This window comes from Pyxicephalus adspersus, chromosome Z (genome assembly GCF_032062135.1).
Source record: "Pyxicephalus adspersus chromosome Z, UCB_Pads_2.0, whole genome shotgun sequence".
Taxonomy (NCBI): domain Eukaryota; kingdom Metazoa; phylum Chordata; class Amphibia; order Anura; family Pyxicephalidae; genus Pyxicephalus; species Pyxicephalus adspersus.
Genome location: NC_092871.1, coordinates 67,085,178 through 67,094,420, shown reverse-complemented (window position 1 = coordinate 67,094,420; position 9,243 = coordinate 67,085,178). Strand labels below are relative to the sequence as shown.

The window sequence follows — 9,243 nt, the reverse complement described above, 5'->3', positions numbered from 1 at the left end:
AATTATTGTACAAGTAAACACTTTTGAATATTATTTGACATAAGGATCTTGGATATGAATATTCAGTGAACTAAGAATACATATTGAATTCTGATATATTGCTTCTAATCCGATATTTTGTACTTACTGTAAACCTAGATAGTGCCAAATAATTGTGCTCAACCTCGCTAAAATGTAACGGCACCCCTGAAAAAGCCTAAATCAGGCGAAAGATGTTGGGTAACCTACTTACCTTTGTGACACTATTGTCAGTAAATGAAACATTGCGTTTTTCCCATAATTGACTTTGGGTGAATTGTCCAGGGTTGGCAAATAGGCTCATTTTTAGGGCCTGTATATACATCCATTTCCACCAGATAAAAAAAAACGCTTATACTTTAGTAGTTATTTTATTCCTCATAACACCCCAGAACTAACATGGGCTATTACATGTTGTTGAAAGGTCACACAGTCATTAATTTATAATATTACACCGTATTTATATAGCACCATCATATTACGCAGCACTGTAGAAAGTCAATAGTCATGTTACCAGCTGTCCCTGAAAGGCACCCACAATCTAATGTCCCTACCATAGTCATATGTAATTTTTACAGTCTAAGGTCAATTTTGGGGGGAAGCCATTTAACCTCAACTGCATGTTTTTGGGATATGGGAAGAAACCGGAGTACCCAGAGAAAACCCACACAAACTTCATGCAGATAGTGTCCCGGCCAAGATTCAAACCTGGAACCTAGTCCGGCAAATGCCAGAGAACTTACCTCTGAGCCACCGTGACCACAGAATAATATATTGTCAGCGATGGACAGGGAGACATATCTGAATTCTCCACAATAGCTGGTAAAGGAAAGACTGCATTTGAGCATCTGAAAAATGTAGCTTTGGCTTCCTAAAGCTGTTTGTGCTTTGTGCTAATATAGGTCCAAGTAAAATAAAGCGAAAACTGTACCTTCCTATGTTTCTATATTTAGCATGATGCTTATTACACACTGCTTGTAATTATGGCCTTCATCCATGGCATGGACTTGTTCTACAAGGGAGGATAGGGAACATTTGTCTACAGGACAAACATAACTAATGAACCCAATAAAGTTAGGGATGGTTTCCTGTAGTGGGCTAGTTATATTAAAAAACAATGGTTAATACAGTTAAACCATATACAAGATAAGTATTGTGTAACAGTATTGACAACTTTAAATATCCTTGTACTTGGTACTTTTATAAGTGCCATTGTTCAACATGGGGAGCAAAGTTGTGAAAGTCAATGAAGCTATAGCGAGGCTAAAAACACAAATCAAGCCATTAGAGACATTAGTCAAATTTAAATGCCTGGAATATTATTAGGAGAAAGAATACACTAGTAAGCTCTGTAATAGCAAAGGGAGTTGGCCCGATGGGTTATGATCTTCCTCTAGATGACAATGATCAGTGGTGAATGTAGCCAACAGTAGGTCCCTGTGCAGAACTGATGTGGGGACTGCCCTGCCATCTGTACCTCTAAACTCTGCCCACATCAACACTCTTCCCTACCCCACCCACTTCCAAGCACTGCCCACCTGCACACTTTACCCACACTGTCCCTTCCAACCCACATGGAAGAACAAAAGCAAGTAGAAAATCTGGATGAGTAGGATGAATTGACAGCATTCATAATTCAGAACATCACAATCATGTGTTCCCTGTCACCCAGTTTCTTTGTGACTGACCACCCCCTCACACAAATGTTCCCCTCCTTACCTAGCATCTCCCTACTCCTAACATCCCTACCACCAAATCACCCAAATAAAAGATCTACACCATAGGAGATTTTACCAAGCATTATGAGTGCTTTCTCCTATTTTATTTTATAAGACATTTTTTTTAACTTAGGGGGTTCTGAGGAAGCAAAGTGTTTTCTGAGGTTGCTCTTTGTGTCAGATAAGTAGAAAATTTTGACCTGCTGCTTTTCAATCACACATTCACTAGAAAGGATTTGCTGTATCACTACTGTCTTACTGGAGATGTATATTATGCAATCTTGAAACCAGTGAGGGTAAAACTCATTGGAGCAAGTGAGTCTGGAGATTCTGATGTTGTCTAATTGCAGCCACACCGCAGCTGCTAAGCATGCTAAATAAGGTTACCATTATAGGAAAACAATTACATTTTCTCTTGACAAAGGTAACAGTGCCTTGTTTTGCACATTTATCTTTTCAATGCTTTCTGGGGATACAAGGTGACTGAATTTCTGGCTGAACTTGATGGACCTATGCTATTACACATACTTAGTCACTCCAGTGAAACACACAGCAAGAGAGAAATTAAAAAAACTGTGCTGTGTTGATTACGTTCCTTTTTAAATCTATTGCACATACCCTTCTCAAGCTAATATTGCCAACCTGTACTTCTGTAAACATTCTATAGTGTTTTGTTTACCAGTGCATGTCTGGGCTTGCTAGGTTGACATGACCTCCTTCAACCAACCAAGCATTAAACAATAAGCTCCAGAGGTCAGTTATGTGTCTTTTGTCATTCCTGTTACATGGGAAATTACCAGGCATTGTGGAGATAGGGCGGGTGTGTTGTAACCCAACACTAAAGCTAGTAAAATGTTTTTTCTAATGTTGTGGATTCTTGTTGGTAAGGGTCTGCAGGTCATTTGGTGACAGCCTATGGGAAGACATGTAACAAGATCAAAACTTTATGCCCATGTGAAGTAATATTTGGAGGGTAGTTAATATTTTAACCTTCAAAATGCAAACCGGTTGTGATACCTGCACCTTAACTTCTGACAATTATCCTGAAAAGCTGCTGGAGAGGATATAGCAGTTTGGATCCACTTAGGATCTTTGTGACATAACACTTGAAGCTGATGGAGTCTATTTTCCGGCTCACAAAGTCATCCTTGCATCTGCGAGTTCATACTGTAAGTTACTGTTTGGGGACTCCAGAGCTGACAACACAATCAGATTTAAAGGCATCAGTGCTAAAGGACTCCGCAATGTTCTAGATTTCATCTACTCCAACAAGCTTTCACTTTCATTGTCCAATATCGAGAACACGTTGAAGACAGCAGAGGTCCTGCTGGTCCGGGCAGCAGTGAAGTTGGGCTTTCAGTTCTTGGAGAACAGTTTAAACCAGGACACATGTTTGGATATCCTTAATATTGTCAAAAAACATGGTCCTGAAGAGCTAAAGATAAAGACCAGCAAGTACATTGGTTATCACTACAAACATGTTCCAGGTGTTATTTAGGAATTATTTATCTGCATACATATGGAAATGATATCCCCTATCAATGCATATAGATATTCAATTAAAGATGGTTCATGCACAAATAATAGCTAGTCATTCAAACAGTTTAATTAAGAAAACAAGGTAAGACAAAGTACACAGCAATATTGTCAGATAACTACACATAGGAACTTCAATCAATGTTACATATATATCACATGGACATAAAGTTATTAGTAGTAACCCCTGTAATAATCTAGTAACTACTTAGTACACAATACCGTAATTATAAAATAGCAATATTAACATCAACATATACTGAACAATATAAGAATGCAATTCAGGAATGTGTATAGCTACCTGCTAAGAGGTTAATGGGTACCTCAGGAACCTACTTCCTTCCGAAGAGGACCCCATACCAGCTTACCTAGGAAGACCCTCAGGAGACAAATAGCAAGCAAGAGAGAAGAGAGCAAGAGCAAGAGAGTTAAATTCTCTCAGTTCCCCTTTTTACACAGTTAATTCCCATTAGGTATCCTTGGGGCTCTTGGATTGGTTCCTGAATGTGATCTGTAAGATGACTATTGGTTACTGTAACTTCAGGAAGTTACTAGGCCTCCTAGCTAAGTTGATATGGGAAGCTGCAGACAAAGCTAGGTGGGGTCATCTAATTTAGTTGTCACCAAAAGGTCTGGATGGGCCATTAACCCAACCCATCTGTTCAATTACTTCTGTGAAGTCCTACACTTGGAAACCGGCTAGGAGGGCCCTATGGCCAGTACAAAGAAAAACAGGTTTCATGTTTACACAGAACATTCCTGCACCTATACACATACATTATATATATATATATATATATATATATATATATATACATCTATATATATATATATATATATATATATATATATATATATATATATATATATATATATATATACACCTCTATATACATATACATATCTATTTATATATTCATAAACAATCTTGAGTTGCAACACAGTAAATACTGGGGATCTGAACCTAGTAGACAAGAGGAAACTTTGTGAAATACTAGAACAAGAGGATGTTCCAGGTTTCTATGAGCTTGAACTGTTCCATTTGGTAGTGTCATGGTTGCACTATGACAGATGACAGCTCTAGGTTAAGAGGCAGGAGATGTCCTCAGACGTATCCGTTTTCCACTTATCTCTCTAGAAGATCTTCGGACATATGTGAAAGAAACTCCAACCATAAAAACAAATTCCAACTGTTTCAGATACTTACAAGAAGCTCTAAAATATCATTCCCAAATCTATGCTCAACCCATTCTCCACTGAGAAGGTACCACCATAAGGTCCAGCTCAAAAAGCCTTCTAGTTTTGGATGGCAGGACAACCAATAACCAAGTGTGCAGCAGTATCTGGGTTCAAAATGAAGATGGCAGTTCCTGGTCTGAACTTGGACAGATGTGTGCTCCTGTCTACAATCACTGTGTGGCAGTCATTAACAACTTTCTCTTTATTATTTGAGGGCAAACCATTTTCGACGCATCGGGCAAACATCCATTTAACAAGGTAAGAGTATCATACTGTATCCTTAGTGTGGTAAAAAATTCTGGTGCTTGAAAACCAGGTAAACTTTTTTTTTTTCAAAATAGAAAAAAGGGAAAGGTAAATACTATAAAAGGTTCATAATACATTCTATGTCAGCATTGTAAAGATTTCCACCCATTTCTTGTACTAGCAACTAGAGAAAGCCTGTAATTAAATCATGGCAGAGGTTCCACTCTTCCTCCAAAGTTTTGCCTTAAGTGACATAATTATTGTAGAAAGGACATATTGTACATAAGTATGTTTAAATTGTACCACATCCCTAAATTCGAATCCCTGTCAGGAAACATAGGTTTAGTAAAGTATATTTACTATCAGTGGATTATTATCGCTATTATGATCAGTGGATTATTAACCAATGAGACACACAATCAAGTGCACACAACATCACAGATTTACCTAACAGTGGCCATAAAAGAAATCTAGCTCTGGTTGCTGTGGTCTGTACATGACAGTTGTTCCTTGTATTGTCTTTGCTGGCCTATAAAAATATAGTCTAATGGCACAGCTTGATTACTATAGTGATTTATTCTGCTCTCCATAAATCATAAAAAGAAACCCATTGAAAGTGCAGTTACTAATCATGTAATTCCTGCAGGTGCTTCGATTTGATCCACGCACTAGAACTTGGTTACAGGTTGCTGCTATGTTGGAAAGGAGGACTTGATTTCACACTGAAGTGATTGGGGAGCAGATTATTGCTGTAGGTGGAGGTTATCTCCTGGGTCACTTAACCCAGAGTGTAGAAGAGTACGACCTTGCAGAAAATAAGTGGGAATGTTCCTCCCCCTTCCCTATTCAAGTGGCAGATCATGCTGGCACTACTCACAAGGGTACATTTCAGGTGAGTGTAAAATCTGAGCATGCTGTCATCTTAAAGATTCAGCCCACAATGGGACAGTTTAGTTATAGGTTAAGCTTCTTGTTTGTCATTAGTATGCCAATAGTTACATTTCCCTACCATATTTTTTTACTTTATTCCTGTCTCCATGGGAGATTTGTGTGTTGTTATTATAAAAATAATAATAATAATAATAATATTAAACAGTACTTATATAGCACCAACATATTATACATTGCTATTCATAAATAAGTGTTGCAAATGACAGACATTTACAAAAAACTTACACAGGAGGAAGAGAGGACCCTGATCAGGAGAGCATACAGTCTACTTGAGAAAACCAGCACACAATAGGAGGGGGAATATGGAATGGTGGGTAAGTAGTGAGGGTTTAATTTTTATTGAGGCAGTAGAAGGCAGGTAAGCTGGTGTTCATTTTGACCTTTGTGTGTTATGTTTCTATAATATAAAATTACTAGGATGGTAGATTGGGATCCCCTAATAATGGACATGTAGAGTCACAGGAACCCTGGCAAACAACTTTTAGGTTGTTTTCATTGTCATTGAATTATTTTTTGTTTTGTTTTTTTTTTTCATGCACCTGACCCTGAATGATATGTACAACTATCTGCCAAGGCTCAAGCGCTGGGTGGTTAACTGTGCCATGACATATGCTCAATGTGATCATGGTATGGCCACTATTGGAGACAAGGTCTTCTGTGTTGAGGGACGCACGCTGAATGCGGTAAGAGCATGATGAAAAAAATTAAAGGGAAGCCTGTACTATGAGTAATACATATGGTGGTATTGCTAATCTACAAAAATGCTAATTACATTGCTGTTCCTAGCTTTAACACTATCTGATCCACTGACTCAAAACAAAAATGCCAATTGAAAAAGTCAAAAGGAGGTCAGAGCTTCTTACCTGCATACATTTTGTACATACTTCCTAGAAAAGTAATAAAGCTTTTGGATTAGACTGGAAACCAGAAACTTGTATCTTTCTAAAAGGAGAGGTCACCAACATCTCAAAAATGGTTTCATTTATCCTCCTACTTTCTCCAATCCTTGCCACGTAGAAAGAATTACAAAGAATAATAATATATATGCCTACCAAAAGGCACAAAAAAATACTTCCCTGTAGTGATTTGTGTACCTGGCCCCTTCTACAAGATTGCAGCCTTGGTGTCACCTTGCAGCTGTGTTTTATTTTAATGTATTTATTTTACATTATGTTTTTTCCCCTAGCCCCCCTCCCTAAAACAAACCAAAACAATTTTTTGCAAAGATTTACAAAATAAAGAAGTTAACAATTTCATGCTTACTGAAGTTGCTTCAAAACCAGAAATATTTCACCTGAGAAAAAAAACAGTAAAAGCAATACAAATGTGACAAAGAATCTAAACCTTCCTTGTTCTACTAGAAAAAAATGTTTTCATTGGTGCTTTTCTTCACATTATTGGATTTCCTCCTACAGCCAGTTCTGTGTGACCCCTGGACATGGAAAATGGACAGGAAATAAGGTGATATTCTATCTCTTTCTGTTCTGCCTGACACCTGTCAAATAGAACAAGGATAGATATTTCCCCTAACTCCTCATAAAAACATAAATTTTAAAACCTGCCAATATAATCACTTTTTCTCAACTCTATTCTAAGTCCACAACTTGCACCTTTTATAATAATTTATGCTAAGGAATGGATCCACGTGAATGAAACAGAGTTTTACTGCCCAGTGGTTGACCAATGGAGCACCATGAAGCTTTCTCCTTTTGACTGCTGCCAGTTCAGTATTACTACCTACCAGTTTGAGCTCTACATTACTGGAGGTGGTTCCCTAAAACACATAAACAAAGAAGATGGTGTCTTTGTATATGACCCAAAGGCCAAGGCATGGAAAAAGATAGGGTCTTTGCCTAAGCCTTTAGTCGACCATGCTTCCTGTGCTATTAAGCTACCACATGGAATGATGGAGAAACAAGTGAAGAAAGAGGAAAGGCCTTCCACCCCCAACAAGAAAAGATCAACTCTCAACTTAATTATTACTGACAAAAAAGAGGGAGAAGGGGAGGCGTGGCCGGCCGATGGCGGAGCAGGACGTGTGATAGCGCTGCTCCGTGCTCCACAGGGGGAAAAGCCGCTACTATCAGCACACTAGTGTCTCCTGAGCATTGCATATGGGTCCTAAACCCAAAGGGGGGCAGAAGGGCCGAGCTGGTGGGGAGACGCCGGCATCCAAGGGCATCCCCAGCCTGTTTACCGTGGGTAGCAGAGCCGCGGGAGACCAGGCCGCAAAGCCGCGGCCTCGATTTTCACCCCGATGCGGATCGCGGGCGGATGCAGCCGGGGGTGACCCCGCGTCCGCGGAGCCTTCTTCAGTCATGGAACCTGTGACATCCTTGGGCATGGATGGACCCTCCTCTGGACAGGTGAATGTTTCTCCCAGCTACAACTTACTAAGCCCCAGTACTTCTTCTTCTGTGGGGGACTCCTCAAGGGTCCTGTTTACTCCAGGGGAGGAAGATGATGGCTGGGACTGGAAAGCTCATTTAAGGGGGCTCCCTACACGTTCTGATTTAGATCAAAATATTGGGAGGCTGGAAGCAAGCTGTAAGGCGGAATTCCTTCATATTCAACAGACCTTACAACAAGTGTCCAGTACTACTAAAGAGCTCCAGAGTGCTTATACGGATCTTTTTTCTCAAATGGTTTCGCATGCGGCTATTTTGGAGCGCCAAGCGGCACAAATTAATATGTTATACCTTATGCAGGATGACGCGGAGAACCGCAATAGGCGCAACAATATCCGTATTCGTGGCTTACCAGAAACAGTACCCAATTCTGAGTTATATCATGCTGCGTATACTATTTTTGCAAATTTACTGGCGATCCCCCCAGACGTGGATATTGAGATCGATAGAGTACATAGGACCCTGGGCCCTCGGGGGAGGGATCCCCAACGTCCAAGAGATGTCGGGTTCATTTTTATAGAATCAAAGAGGACATTATGAGAAAAGCCAGGGTAGCCAATGTTATTGAATATGCTGGGGCCCAAATACAACTGTTGCCGGATATATCCAAACATACACTGGATCTACGAAGGGCTGTCAGACCTTTACTGGATGTGCTCAGTGATCGGAATATTCCCTATCGGTGGGGGTACCCATTTCATCTTATTGCTATTTCCCTCAGAAGCCCGGCGGATTTTCCACAGTTCTTGAGGAATCTCCAGCTTCCTGATGTGAGGCTACCGGAATGGCCTGATGTACCAATATCCTTACCTCTTGGATCTCCTAATCGTCCGGACCAACGTCAGCCAGCATCCTCTACCCTATCTTCTCCTGGACGGCAGCAGGGCAATGGTTCTGGGACAGATTCGTCTTTACCCATATCATCACCTCGCCCTTGAATGATTCCCACACTTTAATTGTTGTCTGGATGCCAGCTCAGCACCATATTCAAAAAGGCTTCAACGAAAGGACAAGAGTTTTCCCTCTAAAGTGCCTTGAACACCCGAGTAGCTGATCCTCTATTTGGACACATTTGTACTTTGCTCCTTTTATTTATGTGACCTGTGTTTTTGGTTCTTTGATTGCCT

The 9,243-nt window shown here is 40.0% G+C and overlaps 1 pseudogene; it reads left to right on the top strand.

The window, feature by feature from the left end:
- The first annotated feature begins 2,733 nt into the window (after positions 1–2,733).
- LOC140344425 (kelch-like protein 9) lies at positions 2,734–7,803 on the top strand (annotated as a pseudogene).
- The last annotated feature ends 1,440 nt before the right edge of the window (positions 7,804–9,243 follow it).